The 23,282-nt window shown below is 32.7% G+C and overlaps 1 long non-coding RNA gene across 1 annotated transcript in view; it reads right to left on the reverse strand.

Moving 5' to 3' along the window:
* Positions 1-23,282, reverse strand: part of LOC309864287 — an 83,588-nt gene that overhangs the window by 43,504 nt on the left and 16,802 nt on the right. Inside the window, exon 3 of the long non-coding RNA XR_014311434.1 lies at positions 15,989-16,068. This is a non-coding gene — a long non-coding RNA (uncharacterized lncRNA). The remainder of the gene's footprint in view (positions 1-15,988; positions 16,069-23,282) is intronic.

Below are 23,282 nucleotides of genomic sequence, written 5' to 3' on the forward strand. Positions count from 1 at the left end.
CCTTTATATGTATTCAGTGCATTAAAAATTTTATTGGTTTCCATTTATATTCACACTTTGGTTTTATGTGATATATTCCCACCTACTTCTAAAAGTATGCTATAATACAGCATTTCTGTGAATACATCAAATCACTCTATAGAGAAATATAAATTAATAATGTTAATTTAAATATACATTTGTTATATCTTTTTGTCATTCATTTTGTTCAGGTGTTCAAAGTCTATACATACTACAGCTTTGAAAGAAAGTCCCATCACCTGGCTCCCCCAGCCTCCCACCCCCCACCCGTATTGCATGGAGCACTGGGTGTGGTGCAAAAACAATGAATTCTGTTACACTGAAAAGAAATTAAAAAAAAATTATATATATATATATATGAAAGAAAGTCCCAAATCTGCTCAGGTTTCTTTCAAACACAGACTGTGAATAAGGATGAAAGAATAGCACTAGTACCATAGAGCTGCTGCAAGAAAATTAGGCTTCTCTGGTTCATCCCCTTTCAGAGAAGAAATTGAAAGCAATGGGAACATTCTTATATAGCAACATCACGTGGAAATATGAACTAGTGGGTGAAATAAAAAATACATGCTCAAAGCACTGCTTGTTTTTCTTTTTTACTTCTTCTCAAAAGATATTAAGAGTAAAAATTCTGAGGTCACTGTCTGTCACCAGAAGCCTACAATAGTGACAAAGAGCTAATAGAAAGTTCAGAAGAAGAGATGGAATCATGGTAAAAAGAACAAAACAAAACAAAATTAAAATGCTGGCTTTGATTATAAGTCTGGCAGGACCAGTGAGAATCAGACAACAAAATCCAATAAAAAATTCAAGCAAGAATTATGATGCCTAACATCAGGGTATAACTGGTGGTAAGGACAAGATACCAGTGACAGATACAAGACAAATAATAACAGGTCACAACTAATACTCCACCTACAGTGAATAATGCCAAGAAGTTAGGCTGTGAGTGGGTACAGCAAGCACATGAGATGATCCCTACCAGCGTAAGGACCTCTGACTTCCATGTGAAAACATTTAAGAATAGTATATATTTTGATTTTATGTTGGGAAAGAAGATTTTAGAAAATTAAGTCCTTTTGCTTCTGACTAAAAGCATATTTTTGTTAAATAAATAGCTTAGACTATCAGAGGCTCCTTTATACATTAACTTAGTGATAGTACAATATAGGTATGATTGCCATATAAATAATGTAAGCATTCATATTTTTATTGGTACAAAAATAAATGATATAGTGCTTGTTATATTTCAGGTATTGTTCTAAGCACTTTACAAAAATTTTAGCATATTTAAATTTTGTAATAATGATATAAGGTTGATGATATTAATATCCTAATTTCCCAGATGAAGAGCCCAAAACCCAGGCCCTCACTAGTAAGCTATGAAGCAGGAATAAAACCCAAGAAATCTGACTCTGTGTACCTAGTAAGTCATTTCTGATGGCTGCTGGCAAAGATGCACTTGAGTATAAAATTATGAGACAGCCTCTGTATTCCTGGAATGTTCTATATTCTTGGAATGCTTGGCAGAGAAATTGTGGGCCATATCTAGGAGAATTCAGAACATGTGGCACTGTCCTTTAGCTCAGAATCTCAGGTATTTACTGATGTAAGGAATTAAATCTATTTTATATTCCCAAAGCACATTCCAGATATAGTAATAAAAGGTTACTTACGTGATTAATTAACAGATAGTAGTACTTAATTGAAGATAAAGGTGCTGTAACAGTCCCTAAATTTTCACGACGTTAAGTCTAGAAGCAGTGTATTATTTTTTACTAAACTGTACTCCTTTAATATACTGCACTGATTCATAAACTCTACCATATTTATTCTGTCACAGGTATGTTTAGAAGTATATATGAAGATACACTAATAGGACAACTGCATGAAATATATTTGTGTGTGTGAGAAGAGGGGTTCTAGTTCTCTCATTGCTTTGCTATGCTTTTATTTTTGATAGTTTAACTTTTTTTTTAAAGATTTTATTTATTTATTTGACAGAGAGAGATCACAAGTAGGCAGAAAGGCAGGCAGAGAGAGAGGAGGAAGCAGGCTCCCTGCTGAGCAGAGAGCCCGATGCGGGACTCAATCCCAGGACCCTGAGATCATGACCTGAGCCGAAGGCAGCGGTTTAACCCACTGAGCCACCCAGGCACCCGGTAGTTTAATTTTTAATGTCATAAAAGTACTATAAATATATACCCAAATACTTAATTTCTATTTTTCAAGTGTTGTTTTGAATTTATGTTCTGTGTCAAGTTTGTTTAAACATCTTGAGAAAAATTTAGTTAGCAAAGAAAATCATTGTAATTAAAATTATCTATTAACAAAAGAGTTTGTAGTCAAGATCTTATTGGAAGGAGGGAGGCACTGCCAAGTATTTGGAGAGTATACTGGTGTATTGTGGAGAAAAGGCTACTAGACCATGCAATTCTAAAAAATTAGCCACCAAACATCATTAGTTTAATCCTATAAACATTTGTTGCTTAATCACATAAGATAGAAGGGTTGGTCGATTTCCTTCATCCTATAGCAATTACTATCTGGACCACCTATGCTCTAACATTGCTATGACCTGGGAATAGAGTGGTAGAGAAAGTACACCATTTCTTAATATTCTCAGACTAGAAAAGAAACACATTGTTTATATTCTAAGTCTACTGGCTAGAACTAGTCATAAGACATGAATTTAATTTCAAGGGATTATGAGAAAGATAGGGGAACACATGGAGAAATTTGAAACAATAAAGAATTAATTTTCTCTGCTACAAAGTAGTATTAAAAGGCATGAGTCCAATATGTTAGAACTAATAGCAAGATAAAAAAGAACAAATTTATTTTTAAAGAGAGTACCTTATAATGATGCTACTTACTTATATATTTTAAAATGAAAGTTAATAAAGACTAATGTGCTAATACACATCTCAGCCATACTTTAGCAAAAATATGATAAGAGAAATTCAAGAGGGCTAGAAATAAGAAAAACAGGCAGACCCAATGGAACAGATGCTGAAGGAGGGGATGGTAGGAGTAAAAATATTAGTGCATGAGCAGAGATTAGCTACTTAAGCAATGGTTAAAATTATTGTTGAGTAGGCACTGAACTACCAACTTAGAATTGTCCATTGAGTTAGAAATTATTACCAATAAAGAAATGTGAGGAGCTGAAACTCAGCCAGCTATGACATAACAAAAGTTGCAGAGCAAGAGTGCAAACATATCCTATTGCCATAATCAAGGCCCCACTATTCCCCTGTAACTCTCTTTTCATAAAAGGCAAAAATAATTATGAGAAAATAAATGGCCTCTCTAGTTTCAAAAGTCTATCTCAACCAATAAACTATAGTACCGGATCCCAGATGATTGAGAAGCCATCTCTGGGACAACATATTGATTCTTACTATACAGTACTGTAGATAAACACTGGTTGGGAAGGATTCAGTATGATGACATAGCTGACCATACACCTTAAGTCTACCAAATAGAGATGTACACATGAGTGTACTACTTAAACACACTGACCTTCACTCAGCCCCACTTTAAAATGAAGGAAATTATAGCTATCAAGTAAGTTTGTTCTTGAAATTTTGAGATAATGGAAGTAAATTTCATAGGTCAGTACTTGTGTACAGAAAGCACTAAAAATAGATTTCTAAATAGTAGGCATTAAAACAATAAAAATCAAAGGTAAAACTGGATAAGGGTACACATTTGGTGTACACTCCATTAAGAAAACCCCTCCCCAGATATTTTCCCCTCAGTTTCTACAAGCGTACAAATGTGACTGAGTGGAAAAATATGACTTTGGGGGGGATAAACACATGATAGGATCATACATGATGAAATCGTCTGTTCTGAGCTCAAGGGGAAAACCGAAATCGGAAAGGGCAATTTATTTTTTTTTTCTTGCCTGCAAAAAAAGCTATCTCTCAAGCTGAAGCAGGGCATCAAGTCTGTTGATTATGTATTAACTGACCATTAGGAAAATTGGTTAATCTTGGGACTTAATCATTTAGGTTCACAAAGATATCATTCATTTCAACAAAGAAAATAGGAAACAGGATTTTTTGATTGAATGCATCTTTTGTAGTATTTATAAAACATCAAGAACCAGTGAAAATAAGCTTTAAGACATCAATAATCTTGATGTTATTCATGATTTCATTTGAAAATTAGTTCTCATATTGATATAAATTTATCATAAATAAAAATTAATTAATGAACCAATTTATTTGGTTTCCCATTTTTATTAAATGTGTATTTTTGGATTTTTATATAAAATAAATTATAAGGATTAATTATAGTTAAAAGGAGAATCTTTTTTTATAATATTATCCTTAAGTGGGTTTAAAATCAAAACCTATTCAATAACAACCTGTTCTTAAAATACAATGACAAATACCTATAAGCAATATCTAATTAAAATAAGTTTGATATACTATTTAAAAATAGGATAAAAATGTTGTGGCTTAATTTCAGTGTTAATAGAATATCTCTTTACATTGAAGACCTTTTACCAGTGTGAAAACAAAATAAAATGTTAAAGGTGCAACCTGTGCCCTCTTCCAGTTTTATTTATATACAACATCAATTCTTTGGGTTGATAAGGTTCAGTAGCTTTGACTCCAAATATTTACACGTGGATAAACTGATAATGGAATAAGCAAGGAGCATCCCCATGTGATTTCTCTAGAAACAGTACAATATTGTATGGGTAAGTTCAGGGCATTTTCACTTTAGAAAGGGTCACCTTAAAGTTTCCTGAGAACTTGGTTTCGATTTTTTAAAAAAATTGACTATTACTTTTTTAAAGATCAGTTTAAGAAAGTGAGAAAGAAGTCTATTCTATACAAAGTGCTAGAAACTCCAGGAGTGACTTGAAAATGCTCTAGTGCCTTAGCTCTACTTCATTATTCTGAATGCTCCTAATCAGAATAACTACTGATGGAAAGTAAACACATGTTCAATTTTCTATGATCTGGTCCAATCCTAAATCCTATTCTTAGTGATCATCATTGCTTGGGCTAACATTTCACAGGGTGGGTACTGGATAACCAAATTTATTCTCCTCTAAAAACCAGTTTATGCTTCTTAAATTGGGAAGTATGACAGAAAAGAAAAAAAATAAAAAACAACTTGTCAGAAGAAGTGTAATGATGAGTTTTATATGTCAACCTGAATTGGCTATGATACTGTTACTCAATCAAGGAGCACTAATCTAGGTATTTTTATAAAGGTAGATCATAGATGTGGTTCACATCTGCATCTCTTAAATATAGGAGATTACCTTCAGTGACATGGGGTGAGCCTCATCCAATCAAATGATGGTCTTAAGAGCAAAACCAAAGTTTTCAGGGAAGAAATTCTGTCTCAAGACCATAGCATCAGCTCCTGAATGAGTTTCTGTCAGTCTGTCTCAAAACTTTTAAAATCCCCAACTCCTGTAATTATGAAACATTTCCTTAAATTAAATTTCTCTTTATAGATGATAGATAAAATAGATGAAAAATCTGAGAGAGAGAGAAAGATTGTACATAGTTACAGAGATTAAGGTAGAGCTATAGATAAAAATATAGTATAGATATCCTACTGATTCTGTTTCTCTGCAGACCCCCGACTACTGATATAGTACTCTACTAATTTTTTAAGTTCATATAATGTGCCAGCAAACTTACTTCTTAAATTTATCTTTAAAATATTTTAAATGAGGCAGTTATTATTCAAGATAATTTTCTAGATCTCTTAAATGTTCATTTTCCTAAAATAGCTTGTTATTATTTCATGTGTGAAATGTCTTCTTTCTCATATTATTAATGTTTTTTTTTACCTCTTCATTTAGTTTTTTTCTTGGAACAATTTTCATGTACCTGTTTTCATAGCAGTCTAAGACCTGTACCTAACTCTGATTTTACCAAACTCCTCTGACTTCTGAGTCTCACCAGGACTTTTTCTATGAGAAAATTAAGATATGGAGAAATTAACTAATTAACTTGTCACATTTTCATAATAATAGCACAACTTTCTATTTCAGGATGGCACAATAAAATGAGAATGAACATACCAAAAAAAGGAGTAAGTATATCAATAGAAATGTTGGTTATAGGAATAGATGAAATCTGTGACCATAGATACTAATTTCCCAAATAGGAAAATAACATGGGGTTATATTGAATGATAAACAAGAACAGATGTTCCATAAGAGACTATGTATAGCAGAAATCTGGAGTACATATGGGAAGTTTTGATGAGAACTAGAAGGTACCAAGAGCAAGAATTGGCTTAATGTTCAATAGAGGAATTAATTACAATAAAATAAGACTTCTTCCTTTCTGTCTCTTACATTTGCTTATACAAAACTTTTAGAATTTTTTCTTTAATTTGGAGCTATAAAACTTTATATCTAATACTTTTCCTTTTATCCTGCTCAACATGCTGTGGAACTTTACAATATCATGATTTTTATTGGATTTTCAATCATATTAATTTTCTTCTATTACTTTAATTATTCTTTCTCCCCATGATCTGATTTCAATTCTGGATATCCTATTTGGTGGAGGTTAAGCAAATTGGAATTTTCCTCAATTCCTCTCATTTATTCCATATCCTTATACTTTTTTTGTGTGGGTAATTTTTTTAAGACTTTATTTTTTTTAATTTTTTATTTTTTATAAACATATATTTTTATCCCCAGGGGTACAGGTCTGTGAATCGCCAGGTTTACACACTTCACAGCGCTCACCAAAGCACATACCCTCCCCAATGTCCATAACCCCACCCCCCTTCTCCCAACCCCCCTCCCCCCAGTAACCCTCAGTTTGTTTTGTGAGATTAAGAGTCACTTATGGTTTGTCTCCCTCCCAATTCCATCTTGTTTCATTGATTCTTCTCCTACCCACTTAAGCCCCCATGTTGCATCACCACTTCCTCATATCAGGGAGATCATATGATAGTTGTCTTTCTCTGCTTGACTTATTTCGCTAAGCATGATACGCTCTAGTTCCATCCATGTTGTTGCAAATGGCAAGATTTCATTTCTTTAAGACTATTTTTTAAAGCAGTTTTATGTTCATGGCAAAATTACGAGGAAGGTACAGAGATTTCCCACATACTCCCTCCCCAACACATGCATAACCTCCCACATTATCAACAACCCTCACTAGTGTGATATGTTTGTTCAGCTGAGGGGTCTACATTTGAAATATCATAATTACCCATAGTTCATAGTTTACCTTGCTGTTGTACATTCTGTAGATATGGACACATTTATAATGACTTATATCCATCATTATGGTATTATGCAGAGTATTTTCTGCAGTAGACCTGTGCCCTCTGTTGTTCACAATATTTTATCATTTTAATGCCCATGGGACCTTTCATTTCTAATGTTAGTAACTTGTGTACCTACCCTGTCTTTTTTCCTTAGTTTACTTGGCTAGAGTCTTATCAATTTTATTAGTCTTTTCAAAGAATCAAATTTGGTTTAATTGATTTTCTCTATTGATACCCTGTTTTCAATGTCATTGATTTCTGCATTCTTTCTTGTTTACTTTGGATTTAATTTGCTCTACTTTTCTAATTTTCTAAGGTAGGAACTTAGATTATTTATTATCTTTCTTCTTTTCTAATACAAACAGTCAATGCTACCAATTTCCCTATAAACACTACTTTTGCTACATCCCATATTATTTGTATTTTCATTTTATTTATTTCAAAATACATATTAATTTCTTCTGACTTCTTGAGTCATACATATGTCATTTAGCAACGTGTTACTTAATTTCCATATATTTGGAGGTCTTCCAGTTATCTTTCTGTTATTAATTTCTAAGGTTATTTTATTATGGTCTGAAAGTAGATGTAGTATGATCTATTCTTTTAAATTTATTAAGGTATGGTTTATGGCCCAGATTGTGGTCTATCCTCGTGAATGTTACCTTGAGCTTGAAAATGGGTTAGATGAAGTAGTCTGTAGATGTCAATTATATCCTGTTGATTGATGGTGTTTTTGAGCTCAACTATGTCCTTACTGATTTTTTGCCGGCTCGATCTGTCCATATCTGATAGAGAATTGTTGAAGTCTCTTCCCATAATAGTAGATTCATCTATTTCTCTTTGACATTCTATCAGTTTTTGCCGCATGCAGTTTGCCACTGTTATTAAATACATATACACTAGGGATTGTTACAACTTCTTGGAATGTTAACCTCTTTATCATTTTTTTTTAATTTTTTATTGCAGTTGAATTAGCATAGTGTTATATTAGTGTCAGGTGTCAACATAATGACTTAGTAATTTTTTTCAATAATTCCTTATATAACTCAGTGCTCCCCATGATAAGTACAGTCACCATCTGTCAGTAATGTTACTACCAATCTTACTGACTACAATCCCTATGTTCTACTTTTTATCTCTGTGACTTATTTATTTTGTAAATGGAAGTTTGTAACTCTTAATCTCCTCATAATGCCCTTCTTTGCCCCTATAAGTTACCCTCCTTTGAAGTCTCCTCTACGAAATTAATATATATAGCTACTCTTTAGTACTCTTGCTTTCTTTAGTATTTGCATGATGTATTTTCTTCATTCATTACTTTTAATCTATATATGTTTCTTTAGTGGATAGCAGATAGTTGAATCTTTTTTTTTAAATTCACTCTATTACTATTTTTTATTGAATTTAGTTAACTGACATTTAAAATGATTACTGATATACTTAGATTAATACTTACCACATTTGTTGTTATTTTCTATTTATTGCCCTTGTTCTTCATTTTGTTTTCCTTTTTTTGTTGCTTTTTAAATTTTAATTGAGCATGTTATATGATTCTGCTATCTCTCTTTAATAGTATATCAGATATACATCTTTTTTTGAACTTTATTTTAGTGGTTGCCCTGAAATTTGCAATATATATTTACAACTAATCCAAGTCCATTTTCAAATAACATTGCAATGCTTCACAGGTGGTGTGAGTATCTATAATAACAAATAACAAAATAATCCTAATGCCTTCCTCCTTCATTGTGGTCATTCATCCCACTTATATGTAAGCTATACAAGCATATATATCTTATATATAATCAAATACAGTATTGACATTTCAAATAATTATCTGTTAGATCAAATAAGAATAAGAATAATATTTAATCTTGACTTAACTCCTTCTTCAATATCTTTCCTTAAATAAATCCAAGTTTTTAAGATATGTTATTTCTTTCTCTCTAAGGACTACCTTTTAGCATTTCTTTCTAGGCAGATCTATGGGCAAGCTTTTGTTTGTCCAAGAAAGTCTTTATTTATTGATAGCTGGATATGATGAACTAGATAAAAGGAACCATGGTAAATTGGCCTTTAGTACTGAGCTGGTGAGGTGTTGGAGAAGGGGAAATTTTCTATAGCCCTATTTTTAGGTCTCAGTCTTTTAGTGAGCCAATACCTCTGGACTATGCGCTTTATATGTGTTCCTTTGTTTTGTTTTGTTTTGTTTTCCTTCCCCCACTGGTAACACAGGATGGCTAGAGTGGTTTGGAGTTGGGTATATTTTTTCTTCTCGTCAGTTAGGCCCTTACCAGTTAACTAGTTTCACCTGAGGTAGCTTTTGTTAAGAAGAACTGGGTACTCTGGACTATTCCAATATGGTTCCTTTTCCCCTTTTCCCACAAGAAGGATTTTTAGTGATGAAGGAATTTTATGAATATTTACTGTGAGAAGCTGGTTGTGCTCCTAAAGGCAAATCTCACAAAACTGTGGACTCTTTCCTAAGACTGACTAAATGTGGAATTCAACACTCAACCTCCTTAATTCACCAGTTACAGTTCAGTTTTTCCCATATCAGCGCTAGTACCTGCAGTGGTATCTGCTGCCAAATCTCTGCTTCTATCAGCTGTGACTCCCTGCACTTGAATGGCTGTATCTCTGCTTTGGGGGCAGCATTATCCCTGTGTCACCTCTTATGGATCCTAGAAGAATTACTGATTTTTCAATCTTTGCAGTCTTTTTTTTTTTTTTCACTTGTGTTAGGATACAGTGATGACTTCTAAGCCCCTTACATGCAGGATTACAGTTTTGCACTTTTTTCCTTTTTAAATTAAACCTATTTAATCTATTAACATTTTGGTTTTTGTCCCTATTCTTTCTGTCTTTGTATTTATATATACGTTATGTTTGTTATTAGAAATTGTGTTTCAAAATTTCAGGTCTATCTTTTTATTTATCATCCTATCTCTTAAATGTCTTATTTACTTACAAAAAAAATATGGGCCAATGTACTTTGGAAATCTTTAAAGATATCAATAAATATTATTTTTTTAAGTTGTCTTCTACTTCCTAAATTAATTGTTATCTATGGCTATTATTCTTTTTTTTTTTTTAACCTTCCTCCTTTCTTTTAATGTTCTCAGTTTTCTTCAGCTATCTGAAGTTCTCTGATTAGTCTCATCATATATTATGAATGGGTATCTATCATAATCATAATTAGTGTATACAACTGGGTATCGCTAGCTGGTATGTAAGTGTATGTCTCTCTTCACATTTTCTGGCTATAGGATGGTTGACCTAGGCTCTTAGAATATTGTGGCACTTTTAACTGTCAGCCTTCATTTTGAGGTTTACAAACAGAACAAGTAGAAAGGACAGATTCCTTCAAGTCTAAATTTTGTATTGTTTACTGTGGGGGCTGATTTGCACTTAATTATAACTCTGTTCTGGACATACCTGTTCTCTGAAGGGTCTCTTTTCTGTTTTAAGTTGGCCTTTCCTCAGTCTCTGCCCTGGTTCTTTCCTTCTGAGGTCAGCATGGACCCTGTCATTCAAGCAGAACTCTCAGCCCTTAGAATATAGGTTTTAGGAAATACCCTATGAATAAACACTACCATTGCAAGTGACTTGATAACAGAGGTTCATGTCAGATCAGCCCAGTTCTTTTGTTTTCTTTCTGTTGATAGTCACATAATTATTTACCATGATTACTAACTCAATGTCCACTCCCATTTATATATTTATTTGCCTTAAATTTAGTATTTTCCAGGGCTCTGTGGGAAAAACACTTAGCTGTGGAGTAAGTAGCTAAATAATTTTTTTCCCCTTTCTGGTTTAGAGAGATATAGACTAATTTGGATGCAGAGTGAACTACTGATTAAGAAAAAAAAAAGACAATTTGATTCACAGAATTCTGTTCAGACTCAGAAATCAGAGGAGGCTGATACAGAGAGACTCAGGTACAGATCCTGGACAGCTATAAAAGGAGGTGCATGAAATGAATGCCTATTTCCTAAATCAACATCCCCAATCCCCACAAAACACCAGAAACATAGAGAGAAAAGGGATAATGTGCCAACAGAATAACTAAATCAAGAAAAAAATCCTCATTAATAATCTGAGAGAGATATGGGCACCTGCATGGCTCAGTGGTTAAGTGTTTGCCTTCAGCTTAGGTCATACCATGGTCCTAGGATCTCACCCCACAATGGACTCCCTGCTTAGCACAGAGCCTGCTTCTCCTTCTCCCACTTGCCCTGCTTATATTCCCTTTTTTGCTGTCTCTCTCTCTGTCAAATAAATAAATAAAATCTTAAAAAAAAAAACTGAGAGAGAAGATATTTTACAAATGAAATAACAATGTATTTTGGGGAAAAAATGAGCAATAAGAGAAGAAAATGCTCTTAAATGTTTATGTGTAACTCCTACAGTTAAAAAGTTTTATGTTTTTTTTAATTTTTAATTTTTTATAAACACATAATGTATTTTTATCTCCCGGGGTACAGGTATGTGAATCACCAGGTTTGCATTTAAAAAGTTTTAAACTTAAGGTGTTCTCCTAAGAGTAGAAACAAAAGAAAATGGACAAAGAAAGAAAGAGAAAAATTAAAATATTAGTCTCAATCCAGGAAGTTCGATTTCCTATTAGTGGGGGTTCAAAGGTGAAAAAAAAAAAAGGAAAATAAAAGAGGGGAAAACTATCAAGGGATTAATACAGGAACATTTCACAAAAGTAAAATCCACAGGCCCTTAAAGAGTAGTACATTTAATAAGAATGACTCTCTCCCAACTAGGCATATCATCATAAAATTTTTACCACCACAGATAAAAGTTTTCAGAAAAAAGTAGTTAATATATAAAGGATTAACAATCAGAATGGGACTACACTTCTCAACAGCAACCCAGGAGGCTAGAATAAGGGAGATAAAAACTTCAATATTATAAGGGACAATAATTTTCCACCTAGAATTCTAGGTAAGCCAACTAATCAATTAAGTATAAAGACATAAAAATACATAAGAAATATAGGGTGTTATAAAATTGTTCTACCACATACTCTATTATGGGAGTTCTTAACACACTATAAATGACATGAGCATATGCCAAGAAAGAAGTAAGTCTAATAACAACAAGCAATGGATTCAACACAGTAATAGAAAGATGGCAACTCTGTAGTAGATTTGGGGAGCAAACCAGATAAAAGTAGAAGTACTGTCAGTCATAGAATTGAGGTCTCTGAGGGAAAAAGCAGGACATTCAATAAAATACCTTGTATAAGCACATTAAAAAAAAGAACTTGTATAGTCATTAAGGATATGTGAATTTCAAAATATGTAATACAGAATGAAGAAAATAATACAATATTCAATAAAAAATGCAATCATAAAATACTAACTTACTCTGCAGAGAACAAAATGAAATTGAAGGATGTAAACACTTATTATTAGTTAAACTAAAAATAGTGATAGTACTATATAAAGAAAAGAAAGGAAGAGGAAATGAAAATTTGGTTGAGTACACTAAAATTCACTATTATCAGAACAGAAAGCCATATAAACATATTGTATTAATGAATCATATACATATATATACACTATCTATATACACATGCATGTTCTCTCTCTCTCTCTCTCTATATATATATAGTACAGAACCTATACATAAAATTATACATATGGGGGCGCCTGGGTGGCTCAGTGGGTTAGGCCTCTGCCTTTGGCTCAGGTCATGATCCCAGGGTCCTGGGATCGAGCCCTGTATTGAGCTCTCCGCTCAGTGGGGAGCCTGCTTCCTCCTCTCTCTCTGCCTGCCTCTCTGCCTACTTGTGATCTCTCTGTCCAATAAATAAATAAAAATCTTTGAAAAAAAATTATACATATGTTATATATGTACATATTCTTGATTTTAAGCTAAACTCTGTCTTATCTTAGCAAATTGCCTTAAAGCAAATTGAATAAATATCTAACCTTCATTGTCTTCACTGTAAAATGAAAATATATAGAAAATCTACTTCAGAAGGTTGAAATAAATTTGATGTAATAAATGAAAATACTTGCATATTTCCTAACATGAATTCCTAATCAGTAGTAGTTTTATAAAATTTTCCTTGATTTTTGTATTATGTTCATCTAAATGTGTTTGTTTCTATCATAAACATTTACTCAAACAAGTCAAGTAAATCAAAATTATTTACTCAGGATTATATAATTTGTCACCATTTAAGCCCATATTTCGATATGCATTTATCTGACTTTAAAGTCATACCTTTAATGTTAGGATTTAATAAAGTTTAAGCATGTAAGACAAATCACAGATCTTTCTGAGCAAATGATTTTGTTTCAGACTAAAAATGATCATAAACATATATGAAAACCCAATTTGTGAGAAGAGAGAAATTAAGCTTTTTCAGGATTTCTCCATCCAGTGTAAATATTGTGTTATTATGACACAGTATTCTTGAATATGCATAATAAGTTTACGTAACTTTCAATCCAATACTGAAAATATTCTGATACTGAATAAAACTCAGTGATTCTAAATTTTCCCCTGGTTCTTTACAAGATACCAAAATGTCCTGACTATCCAGAAAGAGACAAAAACAGAGTGCCTAATATAATCCTTTTGAATAAAATGTTTTTCTTTGATTTTATTCTAAACAGGAAAAATGAACTTTGTTGGCAATGGAGAAAATCAAATATTAAGATAGAAGGGTCAGTAGCTGATACTGCCCAATGTATTTACACATCACTGGACTTTGATGTAATAAGATGTTTTCTTTTTCAATACACTAGTTCAATGCTGCGGAAAAACTATCAGTACAAAAAAGAAAAATAATTCTGTTAAATTAATGTTATTCAGATTCAAAGATTATGTTGCCATCCAATTTTGTATAGAGCAAAATTTAGGTGAAACTTTGGTAACAAAAGTTCACTTACGTCAAGCTACTCTTTCCTATTTGATCAAATTCTTTCCTAAAACAGTTGTAGAAGAGAAACACTTTTAATAAAAATGAGGTAGCTGATACCCTCAAAACCTTCAAGTCAAGCTGCTAAAATTGTATGATTTCATCCTAAACTCACTATAGAAGGGAGTTTGCCTTAAAAATAATAACTAAATTGCCTTAAAAATAATAACTAACTAAAGTTTTAGGTGCAGATATGCAAAAGTTGTAGTAGACATCATGATGAACAATCTTTTTTTTTTTTAAAAGGATTTTTTCTTTATTTATCTGACAGAGATCACAAGTAGGCAGAGAGGCAGGCAGAGAGAGAGGAGGAAGCAGGCTCCCTGCAGCGCAGAGAGCCCGATGCGGGGCTCGATCCCAGGACCCTGGGATCATGACCTGAGCCGAAGGCAGAGGCCTAACCCACTGAGCCACCCAGGTGCCCTGATGAACAATCTTAATAAGCAAAACATTCTCTCTAACATGTCTCTTAGTCCTGATTTCCATTCCCTTCCTCTTACTAGGATAACTGCTACTCACATTTACTGAAACCAAACCCGTCCTTCAAGTTCCAGTTAAAATTCTAGTGCCTTCTCTGAATCAGCCAATCTAATAAACTCCCTCCTTTGAGCACCTTTGGTTCTTACTATCTTTATTACTTGGACATTTTAGATTTTCTGCCTTAGGTAGCTATTTCTGTGTGTCTCTTATGTCTCTAACAAGACCAGACCTGGCTACACATTACTGCAAGGCTCACTATTACCCCTATACCCCCACAGAGAAATACGTATTATTAACCAGAAAATCACACAAATAATAAGCACTTAATATTTTTTATTTGAAGAACATAATATAACTATATTTTAATAAATAAACTTTATATTTGTTTAACAACATGACAAAACTATGTAGGGACCAAGGGAAATGAAGTAGAGTTTTGAGAGATTCTATTGTCTTTAAATAAAAATCACACCTTCTAGGAGAAGTAGCAATAAACAAATAAAAAAACAACCTCTTTGAATCCTATTTCAATGTTGACTGTGTATGATATGAATTTTTAAAAAAACGGAGAAAGTATGAACAGAACAATTTTGTATATTCAAGGAATCTCTTTCTCCTAGATATAGAATGAATAGCATCAGATTTAGAATATCTTAGACATAGAGTGATGTTCCTTTCTGGGAAGGAATAGAAATGTTGAGGAATAAATACAGGGAACTTAGCAAAGCCCCACTAACATCCCTTCACTTAGAGGCATGGGACAGAAGGCATTTGTACATCAAATCAAAAGGAATGAATCCGAAAAACAATCTGAGGGTTTTGAAGGGGCAGGGGGTGGGAGGTCGGGGTACCAGGTGGTGGGTATTATAGAGGGCACGGATTGCATGGAGCACTGGGTGTGGTACAAAAATAATGAATACAGTTATGCTGAAAATAAAAAATAAATTTTAAAAAAAAGAAACGAATCAAAAGAAACAAATAAATTCATCAACAACTCCAACAAGAGAGTCAGATACAAGCAGCTACACTACACTTTTTAGATCATCTAAGCTGGCAATTGCTCCTGGTAAAATAATTTTCAGACACAACCATAACAGTCTAAAGTAAACACACTGCTAAATCTGTTTTTTAAGAATGACTACCATGCTTACATACACAGTGAAAACAGTCACCTACCAAAGTAAGAAAGCAATGCCAAACGCTGAGGAAAAACCCAGGAGAGAGGACACTTTCTAGTCAAATTACATTGAGCTTTAGCCACCTTACCTTTATCTTCAAGCAGAATATATGAAATAGAGCAGCCAAGTATAGAAACTTGAATATTCTTCCTTTTCATTTGTCTGGATCTGAAAGATATAAACAGAATTCATTTCAAATATGAATACCAGAAGATGAAAATAAAGTAAATAACAAGAAAAAATAATTCTTGAGCTATATGAAAACTCTGTATTTTAAAAGAAAGGAAACCATTCTGAAAGACAATTGTAAACAATGCTATTATAAGAAAGAACATTTAGAAATATTTTATTTAAGTTCTCAAAACAACTCAGTAAAATTTATACAAGACTAATAAGTTTCTGATTAGGAAACAGAAAAGACAATATGATTCTATGACTGCTTAAATAAAAACCACAAAGGAGATGAGATAATCAGATTGGACATTAAGGAAAATAAGATTAATAAAATAAATAACAGTCTTAAGGAATTACCTCAGAAGCCAAAGAGGAAAAATGTAGAATACTGATTAAGATGATCCAACCCAGATGGAGGGAACAAAACTGACAGGTTATAAAAAGGTAGATCAATGATTTTTAAATTAATAATTAAAAATAATTATGTATTAAAGAACTGAATTTATGTATAAGAAAAATTCAAAGAGGGCCGCCTGGGTGGCTTAGTGGGTTAAAGCCTCTGCCTTCAGCTCAGGTCATGATCCCAGGGTCCTGGGATCGAGCCCCCGAATAGGGCTCCCTGCTCAGCGGGAAGCCTGCTTCCTCCTCTCTCTCTCTGCCTGCCTCTCTGCGTACTTGTGTTCTCTGTCAAATAAAAATAAATAAATAAAATCTTAAAAAAAAAAAAGAAAAGAAAGAAAAATTCAAAGAGGTCAACATTAGTTAAATGATACCAGAAGTCAAGCATGCCTTTGTGAAAGTGTTTCATGTTTAAAGGATTTAAAAAATACTCTCTATGCACTTCTAGGGGGGAAAAAAAAATTAGTACCTACAAAAAGGAAAAGTAGCTGGCTGACTTCAAACTCTTGAAAGTAAGATTGCCAAAAGATAATAAAGATTGTAAAACAAGATTTCTAGATAAAGCCAATCTAATTTTTATGCAGAAAGGCAAAATCAATTTAAAATAAATTGTAAAAGTTTTTCTTAAACATCTCATAAAATATGTCATCTACATTTTGTTTAGAAAAAACAAGTATTCAGTGACACACTCTAAATAACTGAGAGATTATTCAAATCCTAAAAATTCTAGAATGAGACTTTTTATAATAAAAGAATCAGTAATATACAATGTATCCAATAAAACATAGATATAAATACTTTAATAAGATAATAAAACTTTATCCAAGTATCAAAAATAACTATTATAGAAATTTCACTTGAAATAATATTAACATTGATGATATCAAGTTACAATTCTGTTTATTTAAACAAAACCTCAATAGAAAGTAAAAGAGAACCAAACTGTTGTACCTGTAGAAAACAGAATATAGACTTAAAATATGACACCAAACCAAGATACTGACTATAAAATCAAATAAAAGATATTTAAGATGTGGAAAATGATCAAAATAAATAAGGGGCAAAATCAACTTCTCAACTGGTACAAACACATAATTACCAAGTGTAATTATTCATACGCCAATACTTATAAAATGTTAGCAGCCATTCGCTTTGCATAGTAGACTATGAGTCTTTAATATTCTTTTTTATATTTTGCATGTGTCACAATTTCCAAATACATAGACCTTTTATAATCTGTAGTTTTAATAAAAAACATGTTCTTATAATAATACAGATAAGATCAAACTTTACACATAGGATGAATTTTTTTCAGTCTCTTTAATAGGTAGAAATTAAATTACTACTTATTCTAATGGATTTTTTTTTTAAATAAATGACTTTGTAAGATATTGTCTCAACTGGGACCAAGTGGTTGTTGGCCTGGTGGAGCCTGGTCCCACACACTGATATGCATTTGTATTAGTGAATATGCTGGGAAGGTTTTAGTTGTGTTTGTTTGCTTTGCTTAGTTTAAAAAGTAGGAAATTAAGCACAAGAGGCAAATAAAAATGGCCAAAGAAATAAAGAATGAAAGATACTGTTCTGGCTCATTGGAGAAAGGGGTAGAGGTAGGATCCTATGTCTGTTTTGAGGCTTGTGAGATTCAGCATAAAGAGTACTACCCATAGAACCAGAGAACAAAAATACACCATGGAATCGAAGAGAAAGACTACATCTTTGCTAATTCTACCATTGGTTTTGAGGCAGCCTGGATATCATCCTAAGGCTTTGGGACCACAGCCAGAGAATTGCTATGACAAGTGTAAAAACAGGAGAGTCAGAAGCTAGCCACAGAACATTTCCATGAATGAAAATAGCAACATGGGATGGGGAAATAGTGTGCAGCAGTTTGTGAAAATTAGAACAGAAAACTATTAGGAAAAACTTCTTGATAACTAATCATCAGAATTGTTCATGAGATGTCTTCTGGGATTCCTAAAGTTTCTCCATTTCCTTTTCAATACACTTAGAATAATTAATTGCCCATCACAAACAGTGGCCAATGCCTTTCTATCTAATATGACATGTGCCTCCTGCATCAACCTCATTTGTTACCATTCAATACCCACACTTCTCCAATACAATTTTGCTTGATCTAATGAAATATTTTTTAATCTTTGTTTTCTCTTGCAATGGCTAGTATTTCTAAATCAGTATTATATATATATATATATATTGGGCTTGTTTTATTCCATCAAGCCTTCAACAGAAATTCTTCTAATATTTTTTCAGTGTTTCAGTGATGTTTCCAATAAAACATTAGAAAGTTATGTACAGATACTTTTTTTTTCATTTTTCAATTGTATTAAATTAAGAGTCAACTACTGTTATTTTACTAAAAGTTGAAAATCAAATAGTTTTAAAATTTTGTCATATGTCTTTGTAGTGTATGCTGAGATGGTCATGCTTCTTTTCTTTTTTAAAAAGACCTTTTTATATGGTTAGCTTTGTGAGAAGATTTTCTATTTTTTAGCTATCTTTGCATCACTGGAATGATTTCAAAGAAATTCAATAAGTTCCTAAGACTATATCTATAGAAATGTGAGAAAAATAGGAAGTGGAGATGGGAAATATATGAAGGATGTTAAAATAACAAAGAATTGATATATCAACTCAATGACTACTTTAAAAAAGTGAGTTTTACTGATTATCATGACTCATATTCCATAGCCCTCAAAAAACATTTTAGGGTGACTTGAAGTGGCCACTTGACATGAAATTAGACCATCATGCTTATTAAAATAAACTATAGAAATACAAAGAAAGTCTATGAAAGAAGATAATTTTGAATAATTATATACATCTTTAACTTCTGATACTTGGGTTTACAACTTTTGGATAATTTTCCTTTTCATGGGTAAACCCAGAGACAATATTAAAAGAAGAAAAATTTAGTCATCTTTTAATTTGATTGACTCATTTTATATTCTCCCCCCACACCACTGGCTATTAAAAAAAAGAAAGACATTCAAAACTATTGTGAAGTTTTTTACTTGGACCGAACAGACACACTGTAATTTATAAAAGGGAATTTTCTTCCTCTGTGAACAATCACATCTCATTGTTCATAACATTGATAATCATGTGTAGTTATGTACAAAAAGCTTGAAAAATACTGCTTTTTGTGTGTTATTTAAAGCTGCCAATTTGCCTAGGCTTATTAAAATCAAGGCTAAATCGTTTCAATGAGCAGAGTCTTAAAGTTGTAGTTGCACTGTCATAGACCCAAGAATAAATTAAAATGTAAAACTTCAGCTTGAGAGAAATTTAAATGATCAAACTAAAGCATTAATGCAGGATAAACCTAATCTTAGCAGTACAGGAATGAGGCTTTACTAGCAAGTCTCTCCCAAGAATCAATAAATGTTAGTGAACAGTATTAAGTGACATGCTTAACAGTCCAACTATTAATACAGTTAACCTGGTTTTCTCAAAAGAGAAGCTTTGGCCACCTTGGATAGAAGCAGCCTGATACATTAAAATGTAAATTGTCTCTTTCCAAGTTGCTTTTTTTTTTTTTTAACTACATAATCCATTAGTATCAAACTTGATTTTTTAAATTAAGACAAATAATGTCTTTTGCATATGATACAATTGTAATATAAGAATCTTAATACCATAAAATCTAGATAGACCATTCAGACTTAAGCAATCTCCTTGTAATAATATCCCCTGGTAGAAAGAATCCTTACTAATGATTAGTTATTTTTATAGATAGCTTTATAGTATAGAGACAGAGTTAAAGGTAACTCTTTTCTGTGACTTTCATTTCATTTAAAAACAGATATAACACTGAACAAAGGTGGTCTAAAACACTCATATGTACTACATTCTTAAAATGTTTTAAGGGAACCTAGTTGTTTCTTATATTCATTTAAATTTTGAAAATTTTATTCATTATGTGCTTTCACTTTCTATTGCAACTATTAAGACTTAAGATTTTGTGTAGTTCAATTTTTAAGAAATGCTTGTGTAATGAAATATATGTTGATATTTCATGTATTCTGATCTCTGTTTTTCCTCATATAAATCTCAAAGATATTTATAATCTCTTTGAGGTCAGAATATCTATTTTCTCTACCCCACAGGACATATTCACATTCAACCACAGGTAACAAAGTTTATTCCAGGCAATTATACTGGTTTATCAACTCTCCCTGACTCACTAAGGTTGCTGTATTTTGTCTACCTGGCTTTAATGATCCTTCTATCTATATTCAGTTTAATTTCTACTTTTGGCCACTTTTTTGTGTCATCTCTATTTTGCTAAATGGACTTTAATTGTACACTTGGTTCTAACTCATTCCACCCTCTATATATCATCTGCAGTCCGTATGGTGAAGTTTTCTTTCTCAGTCTCAGAGCTTGATCATAACCACCCCAAGTTAATCCATTACTCAGCACCCAGGAGACAGGGAGTCAGATTGAGTTATTCGTAATGGGTGATATAATAATAACTATTGTTCACTTATTAATCATTGCTCTTAAGGAAACATGTTTAAAAGGTGGCAAAATTAAGAGATACACACACACACACACACACACACTTACCTCAAATATTTTACATACTCAGCTATTCTAGAACTTGATTAAAACATAATAACCTATATACCTCACCATGGGTTAGATAAGTCATACAGATTACTTTTTATCATCAAGCCTGGTAGCATAATTTATTGTTGTAACCATTATAGAAATGGACAAAGCAAGTTAAGGGATATACATTATACTGATTAAATTATAAAGTGAACATTAAGCTCAAGTAGAAGTCATTCACCAATGCTGTATTATATAAAACTAATCATTTTAATTATCTTAATTACTTAATTTAATTTATTAATTTTTAAAGTTATTATTTATCAAACTAATTATTTTAAATTAATTTTCAACAAGTAATTATTTAGCACCATGTATGTGTTAAATACTGTTTGAGCAATGAACAAAACAGAAAAACTCATGTTTTCATGAAACATTTTAGTGGTAGAAAATAAGTTACAAAACAAAATTTAAACAAAATGTAAAACAGTATATCAGTTGTTGATTTTGTAAGTATAGTATGGAAAAGTAAAGAGGACAGAGAATGTTTTGAAGAAAAAGACTTTGCAGGGAGTGAGAGTTGAGTAATGACCTTAAGCACACGGAGGGAGTGAGCAATGAATTACATAGAAAATTTCATTCCAGACACAGGGAATAGTAAATACAAAAGCATATGAGAGAAATATATCTGTTGTATTTAAGGAGTGGAGAGGTAGTCACTGTGGCAAGTGTAGAGCAAATTAGTGAGAAGGTGATAGGAGATAAAGTCAGAGAATCAGGGTAGCAAATTATATTGATTTCTGTATTCAATTTAAAGGAATTTATTTCTTATTCTTAATAAACTAGGAAGCCTGGGTGGGACTGGGCAGAGAAGTGACATGGTCTAACTTACATTTTTAGTAAGACCACTTTGGCTGCTATGTTTGGAAGAGTCTGAAGAGTGTGGGCTAAGAGCTAGAAAAGAAATGTCAGTTCACAGGTTGTTTCATTAATCCTAGTTTGAAAATGATATCAGCTTACGTAATAGTCTTCACAGTAATAGCAGTGTAAGATGGTAAGGTTTTGTAAACATTAAACTGTGTAGCAGATAAGATTTACAAATATATTTGTGAAAAAAAAGAAGTTAAGGATTATTCCAAGATTTTGAACCAAGTAACTAAATAGCAAATAGAAATAGAAATACAAAACAGAAAAACTGTGGGAGGAAAAGTTCTGGAGGAGATTAGGAGCTCAGTATTCAATACTGGGTTTGAGATGTCTATTAGACATCTAAGGAGAGACATCCAGTAAGTTAATTATACATGTTGGAAATTGAGGGGAAGAATAGATAATACAATTAGGAATTGATGTAGATCATATATTTGGGATTAAAGTAAAGAAGAGTTCCTTTCATTGAGCCTTCTTAAGAGGTTAAAGGATTGAGAAATTTAGCTCATATGTGGAAACTGATGATGTCACACATGTACCAAGAAGATATAAAAATACTTATTACTTTTAAGAGGCTTTATGGAGACATCAAGGAAAGTCCTCCCAAATGGATTCAAAATGACTTGAGAGGCCAAAGAAGGGGGACTGGCCTGAAGTTTTTATTATTGTTCAGGGTGGAGTCAGGCTGAGGATTTCTGTGCATAGTCAGGAAACTTGTGTGGATTAAATCTGCTATCTGATGCTACCAAAGGAGTGAGCACCTAGGTTTTCTTATAAATTTGCTTAGATGTGTGGGCTGAAGGAGAAAAGGAAAGAATGAAAGCCAAAAAAATGTCTGCAGTAAAATTTTAAAAAAGGTGGGGACTCAGTTCCTTATTTTAGATAACTAGAAAATTATCACCTTAGAGTTAGGAGGTTATCTCAAGAGAAGTAGAAAAAGGATGTTCAGAGAGAGAGGGAGAGAGAGCAGGCACATGCAGACAGAATGGCAGGCAGAGGCAGAGGGAGAAGCAGGCTCCCTGCCAAGCAAGGAGCCCGATGTGGGACTTGATCTCAGGACGCTGGGATCATGACCTGAGCCGAAGGCAGCTGCCTAACCAACTGAGCCACCCAGGCGTCCCAGTTTTACTTAATTCTTATCTCCTCTTCCCACTCTATATTTTTCCTTCCTCTTCATGGTAGAATTTCTATAAAAAAGTCTAATTTCACACCCTCCAATATCTCCTCTCTCATTCTTACTTGAGAGGTCTTTAAGACTTTATCCCAGCACTCCAGTGAGACCGCTTTTTCTAAGGACATAAAGA

The sequence above is a fragment of the Mustela nivalis genome (genome assembly GCF_964662115.1).
Source record: "Mustela nivalis genome assembly, chromosome: 5".
Classification (NCBI taxonomy): Eukaryota; Metazoa; Chordata; class Mammalia; order Carnivora; family Mustelidae; genus Mustela; species Mustela nivalis.